The 22,860-nt window shown below is 38.0% G+C and overlaps 1 protein-coding gene across 6 annotated transcripts in view; it reads left to right on the forward strand.

Annotated features, from left to right (window-relative positions):
* The window catches only part of CDH18 (cadherin 18), a 495,634-nt gene that overhangs the window by 256,555 nt on the left and 216,219 nt on the right, over nt 1–22,860 (forward strand). For 2 of the 6 annotated variants that reach the window (XM_063162480.1, XM_063162498.1), the window contains exon 1: nt 11,141–11,304. The exons of 3 other annotated variants lie outside the window; for them this stretch is intronic. The gene's annotated coding sequence lies outside the window, so the exon portion shown is untranslated. Of the gene's footprint in view, nt 1–10,839; nt 10,928–11,140; nt 11,305–22,860 lie in introns of those variants that run through there. One more of the 6 variants, XM_063162489.1, reaches the window with a different exon arrangement.

Below are 22,860 nucleotides of genomic sequence, written 5' to 3' on the forward strand. Positions count from 1 at the left end.
CAGCATACAGATGATTGACTTTCTTTCCATTGCAGAATACAACTAAGATTTTTCTTAGGTATAGCTAAGAAGAAAACCTGATTTTCAGGAATTACTGTGAATTTTTGCTGAAAAACAAATAATTTTTTAAAACTATTCAGTGATGGTTTTTGTTTGCACATTTTCCTGTCTGTGTGTGATTATTATAGTTATTACTTTGTTTCAGTTGCATTTGTTTAAAATGCTAAAATGATGGCAGCTTTATAAATAAAACAGTTCTCTTTCCTGTATCAGGCACTAGCGTTTGGTTTTATCTAAAAAGTTTTTGCATTATATATCATTGGTTTTGTTTGGGGGAAGAGTATAGTGAAAGAGACTTTTTTGAAAAAAAAAAATTTAAAAATCCCTTTTTCTAGCTCTTGTCAAAGTTCCACCAAGGCTTTTTAAGTTGACTGTACACTTTTTAAATTCATGCATTTATATGAATGCTTCTCCCTGCTATCAGCAGTTTGAAGCTATCATATCTATCAGTTGTGGAACTGGCTTTTGCTGGTCTGACAGCCAGATGGTTTTATCTCCTGATTTGTTCTCCCTTCCAGATCTTTCCCCAGTGCTTGCCCACCCTTTAAGGAAGCTAAGGCCAGCATGTTTCCCTGTTCAGTTGTACTGCTGAACTCACTGCTCAGCAGGAGGTTTTAAAAGCTATTTTCCATTGTAAAAAACAAGGAGCAAACCTTACTCATGGGAAGTAGAAGTGTGGCCAGGTTAAAAAAAAAAGAGAAAAAAAAGTAGAAGAAAATTTCTGTGTATCAATTATTGTCTTGCAAGTATAAGCCCTTGACCTGGGCCATAGGTATTCAAGCACCTTTCCCCTGTGTGCCTACACCTGGGTTGGCTCGTGGTGGTTGGAGCAATGCATGCAGTGCCAGCAGTTTTTGTGATTGCTGCATGCCTTGCTGCCCTCAGGTGTGCAGCTCCCCTCGGGATCACATCAGTGCAGATGGCTGATGCACTTTGTGCATCATCTGGCTTCCCCCTCTAGGCATGGGAAAGGTTTTGGACAACCTTGAAAGGCAGCTGCTCTCAAGGAGTGTTTCTGCTTCTGGATCTTTCTTCTGTCCCCTTAGTAATATGAGGACTTCAGAAAAGTTCAACACTTTCCAGGCAGAAAAGTCTGAGTTGTCCCCTGACTAGTTTTGAAAATGTATGTTCTGTAACAGGTTCTTTGAACTTAGGTTTCCATAAAATTAACAAAGGCACATTAATAACTAACATTAGATAAAGAGTGGTTTATCTTCCAACTTTGGTGATACTTGAGAATCTTTTTACAGTAGATGGGCTTAAAAAAAACTACAGCAGAAACAAAGAAATTAAAAAACACATTATTAATTAAAAGGCATATTAAAGGACTTAGGTCTTGAACATGGAAATAAAACTTTAAATTTAATAATGTCTGTGTTGGAATTTAATAATGTCTGCTTATTAATACTGATATTGCATTGGGACAAAAAAGAACAGTGCTGGAGATCGATTTTTCCTATTCATTTAGGTGCTTATGGTGATGTACTGATTCCATTAAATGCCACTGATAAAAATATTTTTAGATGTGGTACAACATCAAAAATATTTTGTGGTAAGGTCAAAATCAAATTAATATTAAATGAAATTAATATTACCTAGTATAAGCTTAAAATATCTGAACACACAATAGTCCACATACTGTAAGTGTTAAAACATAGGCAGTAAAATGTTATATGCATAAATTTATGCAGAGTGTACAACGAGTTTTCATTTACAGCAATAAAGCTCCACTTCTATTGAGTCATTCAGAAGAATTAGAAAGGATCAGTGATCTATAGCCCTGTATTATAAAGGACTAGAAAGAGAGAATAAATAAACTTTAGGCTTTGAAAAATGTGTTGAGTATTTTTATCTTAAAAAATCTTTAAGGAACAACTGGTTAACTCTTCCTTACCAATCAGGATTTTAAATAGTGTTATGGGTTTAGATCATGCTTTTCTGTTGCACTAAAAATGAATATTGTAAACCCACTAGTTTTCTTACTGCACAGTCTGTTTTTTGCATCCATACAGGTAAGTCTAGCCCTTTTAGTAATACATAAAAATTTCTGCTTTTTTTTTCTCATTGCAGATCCTATAAATATAAGAATTTGGCTTGATGGTCTTTAGCACAGCCAACTGAGACAATAATTTCTTACCACGTAAAGAAATAAGACTGGCTGGTTCATTGGGTGACTGGCATGCAAAGCTATTATAGGTGACTAATGTGCAAAATATTTTGCTATTGTCAATATAGGAAAGGAAAACGGAAGTACTGGCCTGTTTTATAATATCTAGCTTAGTTTTGCAGTTTCAAAGAATCTTCCAATACAGGTTCATCTGTCAACTTGCATACTATCCTATTGCTCATGTTGTTGACAAAGGTGCTAAATACTGTCTAGACCAATACTGACTCCTGATCCATGTGGTTCTCAGAGTCTTGCAGTCCAGCCAGACTTTCACTACCTTATGTTCTATGCAACCAATAAAGTCCTTAGAATGACTAATGAAGTCCTTAGAATGACTACGGGGATATTGGGAGAGAATGTGTCAAAAGCTTTACTCAGGTTGAAGGAAGGTATTTGTCCAGCTGTCTACATCCACTTGTTTCATCAGAGAGGACAAGTTCAACAGGCAAGATGTCCTCTTGGTAAATCCATACTTGCCAGTCCAAGTCAGGCTGTAGTCCTGAAAAGCTTTTGGGGGACTTGCTTTATGAATTACATAGGGATGCAAGTAAGGTTGACCAGCCTTGTGGTTCTGTGGATATTCCTTCTTAGTATTTTTGGAAATGAAGTTGATCAAGGGGCTGAAACACCTCCCCTGTGAAGATTGGCTGAGAGAGTTGTGCTTGTTCACCCAGGAAAGGAGTCTCTGGAAAGACTTTACTGCAATCTTTCAGTATGTAAAGATGCCTACAGATTATGGCAAGGGCATGTAGTACTAAGACAAGGGACAATGCCTTTAAGAGAAAAGGGGGTAGGTTTAGATCGGGTTTTTCTTCACTGGGAGGGTTGTGAGGCACTGGCATAAGTTCCTCAGAGAAGCTGAGGATGCTCACTTGTGGGGAGTGATCAAGTCTATCTTACATGGTGCTTTGAGGAGCATGATCTAGCAGAAAGTGAGCCTGCCCATGGCATGAGGGTTTAAACTAGATGACCTTTAAAGGTCTCTTCCAAACCAAACCTTTCAGTTATTCTGTAGCAGGGACTATCTTCCCCAATGACAAGAGTCATTCCATTCAGCACTGCTGGATGTATCCTGTCCCATTTTTCATTTCTCCTGTTTACCTCCACACCTCTAAAATGATTGAAAGAATGAGGCATTTTATCAGCAGATGGAACATATTTTCTTAAAACCTCCTGAAGCCAGTAAATTGAGTTACCAGATACAGGAGCTGTTACCCATTAGAATTATAAGGGAAATGGCTGATAATTCAGTTCTTCAGTTTCTTAAAGCAAAATTAGAACCTTCCTGGACTATATGCATCAATCAAACCTCAGTTGTTGGGCTTGCTACCAGAGAAAGTGAGTGGAGTCTTTTGTCTCGTCTTGCATGTGACTGCCACTTAATGGCTCCTTCTTGGCTAGAATCTATAGAATTGCCATTGCAATCATTTCCTCAAGAGGAGACACTCTCCAGGAGCTTTGATTTAATGGCAGAAAGAATCAGAAGAATAAAACAAATCAACAGCTTATCTAATGTTATCTCAAAACAGAATTGACGAATTCTACTTTTTAAAAAACTTTTTTTCATTTTGGAAGATACGGGATCAAAACCAAAGTATTTTAGTAAGCCTTTTTATGGGAATAACACTTTATATGATGTGCCTTTCCTACACCTTTAGTGAACAGATGGGTAGTAATCGGTTATGAGTGCAGTTGGAGCACTAAAGAAAATGTTGTCATTTTTTCTCCTGCTAGCCATTTATCTATTTAATTCCTTGACAGAACAGAGGAAATGTAACTAAATGTTCTGTTTTAATTAAAATGAAAGTAAATTTATTAGTCAGGGAAACTCTGTGTACTGTTTATGCTTGGGGAATAGAACAAACATATGTCTCTGCTTCATTGTTTGTCACCATCTAACACGAGGTTATTTCTTGTTGCTTATTTGGCCTATTAAACAGATCATACTAGTCATAAACTTGATTTTTCTTAATTCTAACTAATTACAGTGGGCACTAATAAGTAAATGGCAAAAGCAAAGCACATCTTGAGAAGCATTCCAGTAGATGGTGGTTCTATTAAATAAATGGCATCCATGACATTACCTACATGGAAGCATGCAGTAGGCTTGTGGAACTGCAGTATTTCTTAACATAAAAATAAAGAGAGTCAGAATCAAATTGCTTCTTGATGCTCATTTCCATTTCTTCAGTTGTCATATTGCCTGGCTAGGGGAATGAAACAGAGGGACAGCAGGGAGGGGCTTTTACTTTGGTGATACAAGAGACTTAACCCCACTGGAATTTTTAAACCTTCAAAATAATCTTATGATCTACTACTTGTGCCAAGCACACTGGAGAGGGATAGACACACAAGGCTAGGCACTGCAGAATAGGAAGGATGCTGTACCTACACATTAGTGTTTATGGGGAAGAATCCCCATCAGACACAGTGCTGAAGGGTGCTGATGTGGACGGCATTATATGGCTTTTATTCTTATTTTCTCATTTGACACTTCTAAATAAAAATGCTGTCAACCCAACAAGAGCTTTCAGAATTTGGAAGTGACCAAGAAGTTTATCCTTTGTTTCACTTCTGCTATTTCTTCCTCTTTCAGAAAAAGAGATGAATCCTTTTTCCTACTCTAATTGGAAATTAGTTTAATCCAGTTAAAAGAACCACTGGAATTAGACATTAACTGACTCTACAGCCCTGCACTAAACACTGTTATCCCACAAATTATAAGTGATTCAACGACTAGGAGCTCTACTACGAAGCTCAGCAGATTTCAAAATTCAACTTTGCCCTATGTTAGTGCTCAGTATAATTACAAAACATGGCTACTAAAATATAGTGCAAATTTCTCCCCTTGTGACAAACAAGGCCAACAGAATCCTGGGCTGCATTAGAAAAGCATTACCAGCAGCTTAAGGGGAGTTGTCCATTGCCCTGGTCGTGGTGAGACCATTTGGAGTGCTGAGTCCCATTCTTAACCCCTCAGTACCCAACTCATGAACAAGCATGTACTAAAGCAAGTGCAGCAAGCAGTCATGTACCTCATTCATGGATCAGAATATCCACCATATCAGGTGAAGCAGAGAGGCAGTGCTGTTTGGCCAGGAGACAAGAAGGCTCTGGGAAGGTATTACCAAAATGTAAAAAATACCTGATGAAGCAGGGGAGGTAAGGAAGAGGAAATCAGACTCCTCTCAGTGGGGCCCACTGACTGGGCGTGAAACTACTTACATATATTGCTATATTTAAGTTTGTTGTTGGTCATGCAGCTTTTTGGAAGGAGCAAAATGACATCTGTACACATCTTCATCCTGGAAGAAGTGCTAAAAAAGAATGACTGGAAAAACATACAGCTATAGTACAAGGAGAATAGGATAGAGTACAGAAGAACTGCTAAGTTTCAGTGAAGATTCTATATCAAAAATTACCCAATTTTTCTTTCACATATCTTCAGCATCATTCAGCATTATGGTTTCAATGGAAAGGATATTCCAACTTCAGCAGAAGTCTCATCATCATCTTGTAACATATTATATTTACCCTTTTTTGATCTACCCTTAGCATACTGTGGGCTGAGTCTAAGAGAAGCAATTTCATCTTATTAAAGATAAAAAATACATAATATGCCCCAGAAATAATGTCCTTTTGGATTATATTATGAAAACCTGTCTCTATATTGTCCCAGAAGCCTTTGCTTGTTAGTATTTCCCTACCACTAAGCAATACTTTATTAAAGCTATAGTTACAGTGGGAAAGAAGGTTGTATCTCACTGTAAAAGCCAAACTGTATCTCAGCTGTAAAAGCCAAACTCCACCAAATACAGTGTTCATAATTTGAAATAAGACATATTTGTATCTGATGTTTTATACAGAGTATCTGAATAACCATTCGCAACAATTCAGAGAATCTTGACTTGAGAGGATTTAATAACACTCTGTGTATGAAAAAGGTTTATTTTTGCCTACACTAATTTCAAAGCCACCAAGATAATTTCATTGACAGATTTAAACTTACAAAAATGTCACCCATTACACACGAACATAATACAATTACCAAGACGTATCCCATTTTACACTGGTCAGTGCATGATCCACAATTACACAACTGTATTAGTTTCCCAGGAAACACCCCAATTAAGCCAGTTTCTTGATTGAATAGTGTCCATTATAAACATTAGTGTGAAATTCCACAGGATGGGCAGAAAGGTCTACTAATGTCTAAGTTAATTACTGCACTGACTTCAGCTGAGCCTTATTTCTTGTCTGTTTCCATGCAGACACTGAGAGATTGACACGCATGCTCTTCTTTTGTGGCCCTTTATATTTTTTTCCATCTTTCCTGCATTCAGAAAGGGACTGATTAGCTCAGAGTTTTACAATAACAGGTAGCAAAATGCCAGGCATTATGTTGTTTTCTCCAAGTCCTGTCAGTATATTTTGCCTGCTGTTTCATGGAATACTAAAGGCAAGTGACTATATTATCGCAAGTTTTTGTGACTGGCAACTGTTACTGGCATCATATATCTAGGAACAGCTGTTGTTGTGTTATTAGAAAAGACTCCAGTGATGCTTAGTGTAGAAAGGAGCCAAGCCAGTATCAGCAGTATCATTCCCTCTGCAATTAGTATAGTGTAGAATTTGCTAACCTGTATTAAAATTTTCTTTTTTTAATCAACTATTTAGATTTTCTAGAGGAAATGCATGCCTTACAGAATATTCAGAGACCGTATGCAAAATAAATTGTCTTAATCCTATTTCCTCGGAATATTGTGCACATTACCAAATTAAAAATAAAATGGAGGCATGGTATGAGAAACCTCCAGAGAGTCTTCATTAGGAGCATGAAGATAGCTCAGTTGTATGTTCATTTACTAGACAAGTTAAAAATTTCTGTTCCACTGTTATGTATCAGAATATGAAAATTTTTACTGCCGTGATCTATTTTGGTATTATTTTCTGTTAGCTACCTAGAGATGAAAATGTAACAATATTGTAACAATGTAACAATTTGATGTCAAAATTATCTTTGCATTTTTATATTTTACTATATTTAAGTCCTCTTCAAAATTGAAAGAGCAGTAGTGTGGTGAGTCAATTATGTCTCATTGTGATTCATCATCAAACTATATACATTATTTTTATATTCAACTTGACATACTAATGCTTTTTAACTCGAGGCCCAATATTAATTCCACTTGGTGATATATTTTGGGATGACCATTTCTAAAGAATTGTCATTAGTAAACCACATACAAATTTTAAGAAAATTCATTTCTGTATAAATTAGTAGCTGTGAAAATATTTATTAATAAAAGCCAATTAAAATGTTCATCTACTAAGACAAGAAACAGATATTGGTGAAGAGTGTCAAATATGTTCTTAGACATATATTTGGGACCAGCTCTTATGTGCTGCAGCTGAGAAGAAAAACAATGATTAGTGAATGTGAAATTTGTGGCAGGAAATTGTAGAATCATTTGTTTTCACTCTTTAAAAACTAGGAAAAAGGGAAGGGGTTTGTAATTTTGTGCAGACTGAGAAGATGCTATTGGAAGTAAGGGTTACTATGTTATTCCCTGGTGCTTTTGAACAAGAATATGAAAATTCCCAGTGCAATTGCTCTTAGTGTGTGAGCAGAGGTATGTGGCAGCAACTGAGCAAATTTCCTTCAGCTGCAGCTATCAGAGTACACAAGTTTAAGATAGAGTTGGACTTAAACTTGGCAACATCATTATCCCAATGTGATCTTAGCCATTCCTCATCTATCTGTCTTGTGTACAGAAACTTTGTAATCTATAAATGAGCTGGAATTTTCATTACTTTTTGTATAAATGAACCACTTAGTGTTTTTCTAATTGGTTGACTGTTAGCTGGATGATTAGTTCTCTAGCAGTTACCTGCAAGACAATCAATTCATGTTTAGCATATTAAACACCCCCAAAGAGAGACTGATTTTACGAGCATATTCTATTACCTATTAACTGGAGCTGCAAAAGAATATTTTTTTTTAATCTGCAGAAGCTAGTTTTCTTTTGGTACAGCTGTATATTTCCTTCATAACTAGTCTATGTCCTTTTCAGTACTGCTTTTAAACATAGCAAGTCCCCAAGTCAGAAGGGACAAAAAGAGCCTCTTCTCTTCTACCCCTGCAATCACTGTCAGGAGCTCTCCAGTCTGGGAAGGGAACTTATTGAACGTGATTGATGAAGTTCTGTATTTTGATATATTGCTGGAGTTGTGTAAGTTTGCTGGATTCCTTAGGCAAGACCCATGCATACAATGACTTCAAGGGTTATATCCAAATTTCCCTGGAATCCCTTTGGGGATACTGCTGCAGTCCCAGACAGTAACTTCATTTTGAGGTTCTTTTCATCAGACTTTTTTTCCCCATGACAAATTCAAATTCTTTTAGCATTCAAACTGATGAAAGGATTGACCTAACATCAGTAACACCAAATCTCAGTATTTAGTCTTAAAATGTAGGCTTAAAAGAAATGTCAGAGTTCATTGAGGTTAGTTTTTTCAAACTGTCAGCTTTTTCCTTGAAATGGCATAATTTTGAATTCTTAAGAAAACTTTGATCATTGTATATCAAATTAGCCTGCAACAGTGCATATAATCTCTTTAAACAGATATTCTTTACTCTTGCTTCTGAGAAGTCTCTGAAATACGTCAATACAAGTGCATGTGTATGTATTTATTTTATATGTATATATGAAGAAAGAATTGCAGATTTTCACCTTCCAAATGCTTTTCAAAGCATCAAGACTTCCCTCTGCTTGTCAAAGATCTTATTGCAGAAACAAATGATTTGATGACACATGTTCTGAGTATCTGGTGAATATTCATAATTTTGTCTTATTCACTGGAAATTACTGAGAAAAGACCCTAAAATAAAATGTTGTGTTTCCAGCCATGTCCCTGGGTTGTTACACCTAAGCAGCATGTCATCCAAGGGTAGGTAGGCTGAAAGGTAACCCTGTATTTTATCCCTTTCAGTTTATGCACTGAGGTGGGAATCTTCGGAGGATGGTTTGACATGAATTCGTTTTCATGTTATATTGTCTGGAGTTTCAGAGAATGAAAGGAAACGTGTCTTTTCACTCCTTTTTTGACTTCTTTTTTCCCCCCCTGTTACTAACACAACTACTTCCCTGGCAAAGAGATTTAAAATTTGCTTCTGCCATAGTGCAGTAAAATAGTGAAAGCATCTGGGTAGAAGCAGCCCATCCCCCAGATCATGAGATCTGTCTGAATCTGGAGCTATGCACAACCTAACAGAAGTTGCATGAAAGAGAACACTCTGAAGACTGTGTATTAAAGCATTGATTCATATGTGCTGCAGCTGCAAGCCAGAGGACGTATAAATAGCAAATTGAAACAGCTTCCATTTCATTCCTTCCAAGAGCTTACATCCCCCAAATTCAAACAACTAGCTGCTTCTTGCCTTCAATTCCCTATCCTGCTAGCAAAATCATTTTTAATGTATGTCGCTGAGCAGCTCAGAGCGATTTTGTTTGAAAAGTTCTCAAAATCCAGCAGCCCAAGTGATCTCAGCGTGCAGTGTTGTTCTTTCCATCTAATCTGGCGTAACAGCTTTCCTTCCGGTTATGTTAAATTGTAGAATTACTCTTTTCAGCTCTGCTTTTCAAATCTAGATCATTTTTACATGGGGTACCTATCATTTATACTTCAGATGCTGCTTCTGACCGCAATACATTAAGGAAAAAAAAAAAAAAGGCAGTAGCTTTCTTTTCTTACATCCTGTCGTTTCCTGCTGGAGCTTTGGGACTCAGGCACACTCTGGTTTCATGGCTCACTCCAGGATACATGTCCTGCTGGCTGGAAGCAAAGCCCCTTTGCACCAGCAGGGAATGTGCCAGGGCTTTCACTCATATGTTAATTACATTTTTAATATGCTGCTTTAGCGGGTTGAGTAAGCAGAGTCTGACACGGCTGCCCCATTCCTGAAACCCTGAATCAGGAGAATGCCATTAATCTTAATTCCGAATAAGGTGTGTTCGGAGTAAAGATGTTATACAAGGTCCAGATTTTTGAATTACTTTTGCATCAACCAGCCTGCCTTGATCCAGACCAGCCTGAAAGGGCACACATTATCCACCAGCTTACAGTGACTGATGTAGTGATATGAATACAGGGATGTCAGAGGGCAGGAAATCTTTAAAGGAGTGGGACTGATCTGGTAGGGGACGGGTTGCTAACGTGACACCTCCTGTGCCCCACCAGGACTGGAAGGAGGAACTAAAGGGCATCATTCAGTCTGAATCTTACAGCCGGACTGTGTGGACGGCTGATGAACGAGCCAGCAGTGGAATGTTTAGCAGGCTGTGACGACTTTGCACAGAAATAGGAAAATTTATCGCCGGCTTGCCACAGCAGTACCGTACTGCCCGCTTTCGGCGGTGCGCCCCTTCTGAGCACTCCCGCCCCGCTCGGCAGCCCAGCCCTCCCGGCTCCCGGCCCCCCTTCCCGGCACCGAATTTAGGGGCTCGCTGTCACCAAGCTGGAGCCGTCCTTCTTCTGCACCTCAAGCACGAACAAGGGGGCTTCGCAGCCGCCGCGCAGTTACCGGACAAAGATATCCCTGTGCCCGAACCCAGCGGTTATATCGGTACGGGAGGACGGACGGACGGACGGATGGATGGATGTATGGATGCACGGATGGATGGATGGATGGATGGATCGGTATGTAGACGGCTGAATCGCGCATCTGCCCGAGAGCCGGGGCTAGCCCGGCTCTGCCATTGCGCGCAGGAGGCTGCCCGCATGCCCGAAGCGCTGGCAAGGGAGAAAACAAGGCGGGGAGGGGAGAAGCGCGGGGGCGGGCGGGGAGGGGAGGCGGGCGCGGAGCGGGGCGGGGGCGGCGGCGGCGCGGCCAATCGCCCGGGCTGCCGGCGCTGCAGGAGCGGCGGCGCGGCGCTCGGGGCTCCGAGGGATGCGGAGCCGGGCCCGGGTACCTCTCTGAGGACGGCGAGCGGCTGTGCCGCCAGCACTGCGAAAAGTCCCCATTTGCTTCTTATAAATTAAAGTGCCTTGTCACCAGTTAGGGCAAGTCAGCCAAGGTAAGGCTTAAATAAAATGACACTTTAATATGTGGCAACATGGATATTTCCGGACAGCGGTGCCGCTAACACAGCCTTCTAAGTAGCGCAAAATATTTTGTGCGATAATGCTGTCGTAGTGGGTGCACAACCTGTAATTTGTCTGTGTTAAAGTTGCCGCTGGTACGCAAGCCTTACCCTTGTGGTGCTGTAGGAACGTGTTTGCTTATCCGAGGCAGTTGCAAAGGGACCTGCAAAATACAGGCGTAGAAAGGTAGCGGCGCTCTGTGTATGTGTTTGTGTGTGACCGTGTTCGTAATACCTACAGTTCTGCTCCTTAACTTACGGGGATAATGTGCAGATGCATTTTAATGGTGGTGGCAGGCAGATTATTCTTTGGCTCAACTCACATGTGTGAGCCTTTTTATACAATAAAACCGCATGCCATGGTGAACTATATGTGGAGAACATTAAGCTTGGTATTTGAATAGCAATTTCAGGGGTTTGGGTCCCTCCCCCCCCCCCCCCATGTTTGTAACATTATATGTGATAACTGAGGATTGAAATTGCAGCAAAAGCAGACCTTCTGCAGATTTGCTTTTAGCTGCTTGTTAAAGCTTAAGCAGTCACCTAACTTAACTTTGTGTAAAGGACACTGTAAATAATGCACAGGCAGAAATAAATCCTCTCTTCATCTCCTCCTAGCTCACCCCAATAGTACCTCACCTAATGAACAAAAACTACCATGTACCTTTAGTTCACAGCACATTTTGACTGATGGAACTGTCAGTGGTCTGGAACTGAGTGTTTTGGCAAGCAAGGAGTTCCCTAGGATGACTTTGCTAATGTGTGTCTCTGAAAACAACATAGTCCTGAACCTGTGTGTGTGTGTATGCATCTGTGTGTGCCTGTGAGTCTGTTTTGTGTACAGGAGTGACAAGATACAAGGAGGACAGGGTACAGAAGCCAATGAAACATGGCAAACGTAGATGCCTGCATGTATTTCTCTGACTGGATCTCTGTAACAGTATGAGCATTTCTCATATTTCAGTGTAGTTTATCATTCAGATTAGGGGTTGGGATAAATTCAATTTCATGTGCATCAATGCCCCATTAGTTTTTCACAATCAAAGGAAATACAATGGAAAAGACAGGTAAAATTATGACTTCAGTTAGTACAGGTGATAAAATCACTTCCTATATTCAAGATACAGAATGTATTTTTCATTCCGAGACACTAGGCATAGCTCCTTCCTTTCCAAATCTTCTATGCTGCAGTCAGCCATACACAGTTGTGTGAAAACACTGAAGCCTCCTTCTGCATAAATTGTCCTTCTACTGAATAGTAGTAAATGTTTGTTTTCGGGGCAAATATAGAATGAATTTAAAAGTTTGCCATGTTTGGCATTTTGCCTAACTGTAAAGGTAACAAGATTTAGAGAAATAACCAAAAGGCTTCTTTAACCTAGTTCACTGCCTTTGACAGAATATTTCATTTTATTTCATTTCAGATTTTTCTGAAAAAGACATAGTACGGTATAGTTACCTAATGCAAATTAAGGTGTGACTCTATTTTTGTTATATATACCTATGAAAACTATGTAATATTTTACTTTTGTAGTTAAAGTTACTAATCATCCTACTTTTTCATTTCTGCTTAGAAAATGTCAATCAAACAGAAAGCAAACAATCCAACAAAAAACCTACAAAATGAATCAAGAAAACAACCAAACCAACACATTCACTTTTACCTGTTTTTTTTTTTTTAATTGACTAGAGAAATAGTATGTCAAACAGCACTTTCTTTTGAAAAGGAGCAAATTCAGTGCACAAGCACGTCTTAGGGGGCACTGTGCTGCTGACTGAACCATTTACAGATGAGATCCAAAACTAAATGCCTTCAACTTGCAGGTACTGAAGATCCTGAAAGACTTTCTAGGATAGCATTGTTGGTTCTACTATTAGGACAAAATGCCAGTCAAAATTTTTTATACTTTGTCTAGTTTAATTCCTCAAGTAGCTTAATTTGAGAGCATCGTTCTTAACTACCTACATTAAAAAGTGTTGTTTAGTGTTTTTGTCCTGCAATGCAGAGACTGTAACTCAGCCACTTTGTTGGTGCATGCTGTGCTAATTCATGGTAGTAGCTCTGGTGAACATATGCAAAGTTATAAAACAACTGGGGATAAATGTCTTCAACATCCAAAATTAGTGTATGAGGGTGCATGTGTGCACGCCAGAGAGGCACAGTTGCTACTGCACCAGAACTGACATTCCTGTGGTGCGTAAAATTTACATAATAGCCTTCAGGGAATAATCTGTACTTAAAAGTGACCTTTTTTTTTTTTTTTTTTTTTTAATAATTTTGTCTCTGAACTCTTAAACATTTAACATGTGAGCTCTAAACATTAAAAATATGAGCAATTGACTTCCTAGTTCTCAATATGGTCATATGGAAGACTTCAACCTTTATCTCTGGCTGATAAATGAAACTTGAAAGGTATGAAAAATTCTGTTAACTATAGCTCCTGCTCCTGGTTAAGAGCTGCATTTCTGTTAATACAATTAGTGCTAAAAATTATCAGTCTTATCAGATTGAATAAAACCAGCTAAATACCAGTGAGTCATCTCTTCCATGCAGATGAACATGAGCTCCTGTTTGGGCAGCTAACAGCTAGTTAGCCCTGGCAGACCTGTCCTGCAAAGGGGCCTAAATCTGCCATCATGACACCATGGGGCACAGTTTCATTGCTTATAGGCAATGCAAAATAAAGGTGGCAGCTGACAGGGCAGGAAGCACACAAAATACATAGCAAAACCCCCCCAACAACAGAAAGTGATTGCATTCCTAGAAGAGATTCTATGCATCTTTTCTGAGAAGAAGATGATACATATGCAAAGGTCATGAGAATAAACTCCATATGAAAACCCCAGCATAGCCTACACAGGTCTATGTAAGCCAACACATATATCTCACTAGCATAATTATGGTGGAAAACTTATTTTCCATTATCAGTAGAGCTGCAGTTTAAATAGTATGTGTATGATCTGGTGATAAATCAGGGCAAAGTGCTTAAACTTCATCATATACTTGATTGGTAGACTTGGACAAGTCTCTAAAGCACTCTGTAACTTCATGTATGACGTGAGCATTGCATAATAAGAGTAGAATGAACAATGAATATTATATGATGCTGTTTAAAAAAAATATTGCAGAACCTAATACTGAAGTGTATTATCTTCTTTACTCTATTCCTTCTGTTTTGAATTATACACAATTTTGCCATCCATTTCCAGCAAACGAAGCTACATGGAATTTGGAAACTCAAAGAATGGAAGTGGAATTTTGAAGAAGTTTCTGAATTGAGGGCTAAACAAATCATGTATCATATAAGGGACAACAAAGATTGGCATGATAAGATTTTTTTTCCTTCCAAAACCAGGTTTTATCCAGAAAACAGTTAATGCTGAAATGTTCTAAAATATGGTTTTAATAATGTACCATTACTTTTTTTTTTTTTGGACTGGTTTTAAGAATCAACAGAATTTAGAATAAAAAAGTTTGAGGTTGAAAGGAGTGAATAAGGCTGATCTCCTGTTTAGGGATTGTGCTTATGTGGAGGAAGTTGTTGTTTCAGGGGTTTCTTTTGGGGAATGGGGTTTTTTTTTAAGTAATGTCTTTGTGGACTGAACACAATCAGGATAACATAATCATGAAGCTTTATAAGTAATCGACAGGCAACTTGGTAGCATTTGCACATCTGCAGTCCTTATATAATGAAAATACATTCTGCAGTTTCTTGAGGTCTGTAAGAAATACAGTTTTGCTTGATGGCAATTGTCATTTATATTTTTATGGAATTTATTCAAAACTGAGTAGAGGTAAAGCTGGGTTTGTTATAGAAAAGACAAAGCCTTACTTTACTCCCTACTCCTTGTGAAATCGTTTGCTTCTTTTAAGCAGATCTTCTTGCAAAAGGGAGTATATTTAGGTCACAGACAAATTATTCCATTCTCACTTCACCTTACCTAGGTTTCAGTACAATTTATCCAGTGCTTACAAGGCCAGATTTTCAAGGCTGCTTGTGAAGTGTGGTGTAAAAATACACAAGCTAGCTGAGGCACTATCTGCATTTCTACGCTAGGACTGTAGTAAGGATCTGTGAGATATTTTGTTCTTTTCTCCTTGTACTGTAGTACTGCACAGTCTACTGTAATATTGAACCCTGAAAGTACTTTACAGGAGGGATCAGCAACATTGTCTTGACTTAGCAGATGGGATGAGTGATGTGGTAGGACCAGCAGTCTTTTCCTTATGAAATATCTTCAAGTTTTTAATGTACAACAACTGCTTTGAACCATTCTTTGGAGAAATCTGCCTCTCCCTGCTAGTGACATAGAAATACATGCTTCAGTATAGGTGGTCTAAATGCTTCCTAGCATATCTTCTCCCAGTATTCTGTTGAAAACTCTATTGATTGACTCCTCATTTTGGTATTTCCAGGTGTATCATAGAATCATGAAATGGTTTGGGTTGAAAGAGACCTTTGAAGAACATCTAATCCAACCTCCTCTGCCCTGCCATGGGTTTAGCCATCTTTCACTAGACCAGGTTACTCAAAGCCTTGAACACTGCAAGGGATGGGACATTGACACCTTCCTTGGGCAGCCTGTTCCAGTGTCTCCATCATGCACTGTGTTGTTTCATAATTGCCATTAAGCTCTTACAGCACAATTATGGGTGTATATATGGTAAGTTTACACACATATTCTTTGAGAAGGTACAAAGAAATTAATATCAACTTTTAAAAAGTACAATGTTTGATACTCTAAAGGCATGTAAAAATTATGGGTAACATTGTGTGGCACTAGACTGAGCAATTTTTTGGCACAAGATGTCTTATGGTCACAGATGGGAATGTACATTTTCATTATTATATGAAATGATTTATTTGAATTCTATGATTAGTCAACTTAACCAAATCAGTAATATATTGTCCTACAAAAGTCATACATTTGGATTTGAATTCTGTTTATTTTACATCTTGTTCTTGCTGCATGGTATGAAAGCTGTGAAAGAAAACCTTTTGGTTCAAGACACTATGTTTGCTTTCATTTCCAGTAATTATACTTTGCCCAGAGAAAAGAATCTTGTTTTGTCTTTGTCTTTGACTTGTAAACATTTGTGTATTGGGCAGCTCTTTGAAGGAGATTTAAGATGGTGCTTCATGTTGAGGTGAATTGAATACTAAAGCCCATATCTCAGGCTTCAGTATGCAAACCTCCAGTCCTGCTCTGCTGTTGTTTATATGACAAGTGATAGAACAAATAATTTTGAAAAATAGCAACATGAATACAATCTCTATTATTGCACGGCAAGTATTTGAGATACTCAGAGGCAAGTTTCAGACTGTCTCTGTAAGTCCTGTTCCACGTGTCAAATACATGTCCTCCTTCAGAAGAGAATCTTCCTATTATTAGTGAAAAATTTGGTAGGTTATCAATGATGTCAGGCCAATAATGCTGCTATTAATTTTTGGGGTGTTGGAATGCATATGCATGTGTTTGTGCATATTTGAAGAAAACAGTAGTTCCTGTAAAGGAGGAAGCTCCTTTAGCTCATTCAATGGTGAGAAAGACTTAATTTGACTGTAAAAAGGTATTTTTAACACTGATGTATTGTATTAGCACCTGGGAAGTGCTGACTGCTCTAAATGTAAAATCTTGGCTTTCAGGAGAGGTGAAATAAAACTAGGGCATATGAGCACTGTAGCATGTTAGCCATTAACTGCTCATGGCAACTGACGATATATAAAAATACTGGGAAAGTCATTGATGCCTGGACTACAGTCCTCAATCTCTATTTCTTGTATGCTTTACATTTGGTCTTTCAGTAAATAATAAGCTTTCTTACTGGAGTAATAAAATCAAGAAAAAAGCTACGCATCATTTATTACACGCAATTTCCACACACTTTGCTGATGAAGAAAATTTGTTATATATTTGCTGTTCATTAAAGCTTAAATTCTTGCATTCATGTTAGTGAATTTGAGCTCAGAGTTATTATCTTGACTATTCAGGCTAGAGAGATCTTAAATATTTTTCTATTTGCAAGAGGGAAGGTGTAAAATAATCAGTCCATTTATCATTGCATGTTTAGTTGGTTTTTTCTATTTTTTTTTAAGTTATGAATAATCTAAGAAGCTTCTTCTAGAAAACTTGTGGAAAAGTATAATGCTTGTTCTTATACTCATTCTTTTTCAATGAATGGGTACCTAACACTTTTAAGTCCTGTGTAGTTTTGTAGTAGAAACCCTTCTAAGTGATTTTGGAAAATGTCAGGACAACCAGCAAGCTAACACGTTTTCAAATGGAACTCAACATTTCTAGCTGGTTGGGCTTCTTTCAGTGTTACCTTGTGTACTCTCAGGACAGCTATCCAAGGCATCCAGTTCCCTGTGCACTAACAGAGTGGGTGTGCCAGAATTGTGCCAAGAGGCAGCAGAGTGGGAAGACAGCTGCTGATCCTGGCACAGATGATGTGACCTGCTGCCATAACTCCCTTCAAGCAGCAGGTACCTCTTCCCAGGTGTTTAGCAGGCCCATTATGGGCATGCAGCCTGTGCACAGCTTTTAGACAGGGAGTGGGTTCCATTGTGGCCAAGTGCTGTGGTTCACTCCCCAACTTTCTGCTGGGACTGCAGAAATGCATTGGCTTGACTGTGCATGCCTTTTGTGTGCTATAAATTGGACATTAGGTTTAGAAGACTTAGGGGGAGTGATCATGTTACATGAATATTTTCCTTGAGGAGGTTTTTGTATTTCTCAGATCCCACTCAATCCACTGCATCATTCTAATGCCAACCACGTTTTAAACTATTAGGGAAAAACATAATGTTGGATACCTCTTGGTCTATTAAGGAGGAGTTAGTAGATGGATATGTGTTACCAGAGACTTGATCCTCAGAGAGCATAAAGGAGCTTACAGAGAATGTATGCAAAAATATTCAGCCAACAAGTTGCTGCTTTTCCCTAGTAATTTTTTTTTCCCTTGGGTTAATTTTCTGCTGGATTAAAGAGCTATGTCATTTTATAGGAAGGTTTGTCATGTTCTGGATCTAAAGCAGAGAAAACTGGGGGGAACCACAGCCTGGATGCAGGGAAAGAAAAATAGGGCACCATTATTTTGATAATCTTTCTTTAGCCATGAGGCAGATGAATGGAAAAGATGACCAGAGGGATGTTCCTTTGTAAGAACCTTTGAAAAGTAGCCTCCTAGATGAAAACCTTTTCAGGAGGTTTATCAATACCTCACAAGGAAAGCCAGCAGGAAGACAACTGACTATGTAGCCTTGCATTGTGACTTGAAGGCTAATGAACTTGAGTTCTTTCAGACTGTATAGGTCAGGTGATGACTGATTTCCTAAAGCTATTAATACCTACTGTGCTACTGAAGCCAGTGGGATTATATTGTTACACTATTGTAGTGTGTTTGCTATGCTATGTCATGGCTATACCTGTAAGTTTTCTAGTTCTGAACTAAAACAGGAGATGTCCCCATTTGTGTTTGTTTGCTTGTTTGTTTTATTTTTGGTTTTTTTAAATTTTTTTTTAATTACAAAGAGGTATAACAGTCTTGAAATGCAGTGAGTTTCCTCCACAGAACCACTGTGTGATAATTTACTCCTTATATTATAATGAGCACTCTCTCTATTTATTGTGGAGCTTAATATGTTTTAATGGCTATTGTGACTCCCCCACAAAGCAAAACTCAAAGAGTGTCTCCATGCACATGATTCATTTAAGTGGATTTGTCAAAAGTTTTTGGACTTGTGAGCACATACTTTTTTGCAACATACAGCTATAATTTTGCTTTTAAAAGCAGAACATTACTTTCCTTAGCTTTGGAAAAATCCCAAAATATAGGTGCTTGTATATTTAGCATTCACATTTTATATTAGGTGAAAGATAAGTGGTTTAATTAAAAAATTTATATTAAATTGCAGCTTGTAAATTTGCTAATTCACCACATCCCCCCCCCCCTGCCGCCCCAAAAAAAAAAAATCTGCACTTTTTAGATTGAGGCTTATGTTTTTTAAAAAATATTAGTTAATATTTAAGTAGGTTTATGGGATCTGCAAACTAATTAGAGGCACATCAATGTAGAATTGTTTTTTGTGTTCAGAAGATTTTCAATATTCTGGCAATAACTGTGTTCAGGAAAATGAGAACTGGAAAAAGAATGTCATACAAATTGACTTGCAGACAAGGTCTTTAGCCTGTCAGTCTGTCTAGTCAATCTTTGGTGTCACAACAAGATCACCAGCAATCTGCAAAGCTTTTTATAATGACATTTCTGTAATATCTACATGCAGTGTTAGCCCTAAAGGAAACACTTTGCTCTTCTCTATGCTTTTGTGATGTTGCCACTAAAGACAGATTCAAACTGAGGCAGCTGTTTGAAAAATACTGTTTTATCAACATTGAGACTTAAAAATATCAACTGATTTTCTGAATTGACAAAGTTGTTTATCTTTTGCAAACCTGAAGGTCAGCTTCGTTTTCTTATTCTAAAAAGTGCAGTGTTAGTAAATTCAAACTGATAGATAAATCTTTAATCAAACCATTCTTTTCTTTTCTATACTCTTTCTCTACTGTGACACTTTTATTTGAACAACTCTTATCATCCCCAAAGACTTGCAAGCAGAAATTGACTGAATTTATGACTACACAGCAATTATTTATTTTCTGATAGAAACATTAGGTAGGTAAATTACTCACAGGCAGAATGTTATAATGCCTGATTACTTCAATGTGAGGTCCTGCTGAGTCCCTGAACACCAGACAGCTACCACTCAGGAAGGTCATGGTGAACCTCCATGGCATCTGAGGATGGGGCATTTGTTATTCCTGCTGAGTTCTTATGTTCCCATTTCCCCATTTTTTCCATTATGTCTTTACACTTTTTAATGACTTTTTCATTACTGCCCACTCTATGTTTTTACTTCTGTCTTTATTTTAGCTGTAGCTACATTAAAGGTCCAAGTTCTTTTGCTCCATTTTTGTAGAGTCTGGACATTAGAGAGCATTTTATTTGGAACAAAGATGGACTTTGAATAATTGCAGAAAAAAGGAACTTGAAATGGATAGTTTAAATCAAATTTGGCCTCATTCCTGCTATACTGTGAACATATATTGTCTGCAGGAAATGATAGCTTCTGGACTGCACGTAATGACTGGCCTTTTCAGCTCCTGTCTCCCATGTATCTCATGCCAATAAAAGGAAGTGTTGTGTATCTGATGTGCAATTCTGCTGACCAATTTTAGCAATTGATTAAAAAAGGGTAGAAAGTAAAGGATAAAAGAGATGAAATAAAGAATTCAATAAGGAAGTAAAAGTATGTCATTTAAGAAAGAGATTGAAGCCTTTTTTGGCATATGACACAAAAAAAGAAGGGCATGACTAAACCTGTTTTTTGCTCTTCTTGAAGTATTGTTCCAGATTATTGTAGGAAAGGTGTCAATTAGAGTCAGCTCTTTATGCCTTCTTATCTCTTTTTTTTCACAAGAAGATGTAGTTAGTTTTACAGTTTGCCACATAAAGGAGTTGATTTTTTTCCCCCTCAAGAAGGTATTTATGCAGTAGATATCTTACTCCTAAAGAGGATTACAGGCTTAGACCAAATAATCAGGGCTTGTAAATACTTTTTTATGATATTATAAGCAATATACTAGATATTGAAAATTATACCTATCTTCTGCCTAATTTTGGCTCACCCACCAGGGCAAAATATATTTGCATCCTGAGCTGAATCTTCACCTTGAGATATACTGAGATCCTCAGCCCTTAGCTTTTTATTGATACTTCTGCTTAACAGCACAGAAAGAAATTCTGCAATGGAGGTGGACTCTGTTGGAATTAACCCTCCCATCACAGAGACCAGAGGGCTTCTGCACAGCTGCCACCATTCTTGTAGCCTGAGTAAAGTGCACCAAAAATTTGTCTTCAGGAAGGAAGGTCTTTGCAACAAGGTCGACAGGAGGACTTATTCAAAAAGCCTTCTTCAGACATAAATATATATATATATATATATATATATATATCTACAGCTCTGCATCAGCTGTAACAGTAGTGCTGTGTAAAAATTTACAGATTTAGGAAACTGTCTACTTTATTTAGGATAAGGAAATTTTTTCTTGCTATAAGGACTAAATGAATTCTGCATCTTTACATAAACTGGGGAAAAGAGCCCTACTAACCACACCAACTTTTCAGCACTTGAAATAGATTAATGTTTTTCCACTTAGTATTTCTTATAGCATAGCCCAGTTGAAAGGTATCAGTTTGGTGTGGGGGTTTTTTGGGTGGTTTGTGGTTTTTTTCTTTGCTTGTTTGTTTTGCATTCTTTCTTTACAACTTACCTTAAAATGATGGGTCTTTTTATATGTGTTACATGTTCCCATGCAGATATTTCCTTTGTCTTTTACTCTATTCCTTGTTGCATACGCATCCTTTCATTTTTATTTGGTTACTCTGCAAGTTGTATATAAGTACAACAAATACACCATTCCTGTGTGTGACATCTCAAAAATATTGTTATTGCATAGATTCCCAAAGGTCCTGTGAGACTGGTATCTTAACATTTATTCAGTCTGATCCTCTACAGTTTGCACTATTTCAGCTCAAAAGACCACATAATTCTGTACTGCCTAAAGGCATGAGAGATTGGTTTTTCTCACAAGCAAAATGAATAGGTATTTTCAGCTCCCTCCATTTTGTTTAAAGTTAGTCTTTGAAAGCTTAGGATGATGAATTTGAGATTTCCTTTCAGGCACATGCTTACTTCTTTCCATCACTTATACTTTAAGGTCATACTTTTCACTCCTCATTGTTCAAGTGCAGTAGAGGCTTATTGAACTCTTCCTTGACAGATAGTACAGACACACTACAGTACTACTTTTCCTTTTGAAGACCTTTTTGTACCTCAAGTGCCTTGTGGTATCTTTGATGTTGCCTAATTGGAATCTCAGAAGTGAAAAAATAAATAGCTGAATGAAGATGTGAGTGGCAGGCCTAAGGTTGTACATAATCTTAATTTGCTTTCAATCTTTCTTTTATTCTTATGCCTTACAGTGAGGTAGCCCTCTAATATTATTGCTTTATTTATTTCTGTCACCCATTTCTGCATTTGAGTTTCTCAGTTATCTGTCTCCCACACTTTGAACAGAAGCTCCTGAATTTTCATTTGTCTTCATGGTCCCTCTGAATCCATCTCAGAACTTTTAACCGGCCTTCTTTTTAATAGTAGTCTTTCTTGAACAGGTAATTTTTATCCTTTCTCACCTACTTGTCTCGCCTAGTTTAGGCTTAAGTTTCTTAGGACAGGAGTATTGTCTTAAAACTCTGTATAAATATGCTTCACAAAGACAGCTCAGCAGAAGTTCTGCATCTAATTTGGGATTTCCCAGTGCAGTGATAGAGCTCAGCTGCCAATAGTTACATGGAAAGAGGCACGGGAATCTGGTGGGATATGGATTACAGGTGGAAATTGCCCTGACACCAAGGAAGGGGTAAAG

This window comes from Melospiza melodia, chromosome 1 (genome assembly GCF_035770615.1).
Source record: "Melospiza melodia melodia isolate bMelMel2 chromosome 1, bMelMel2.pri, whole genome shotgun sequence".
Taxonomy (NCBI): Eukaryota; Metazoa; Chordata; class Aves; order Passeriformes; family Passerellidae; genus Melospiza; species Melospiza melodia.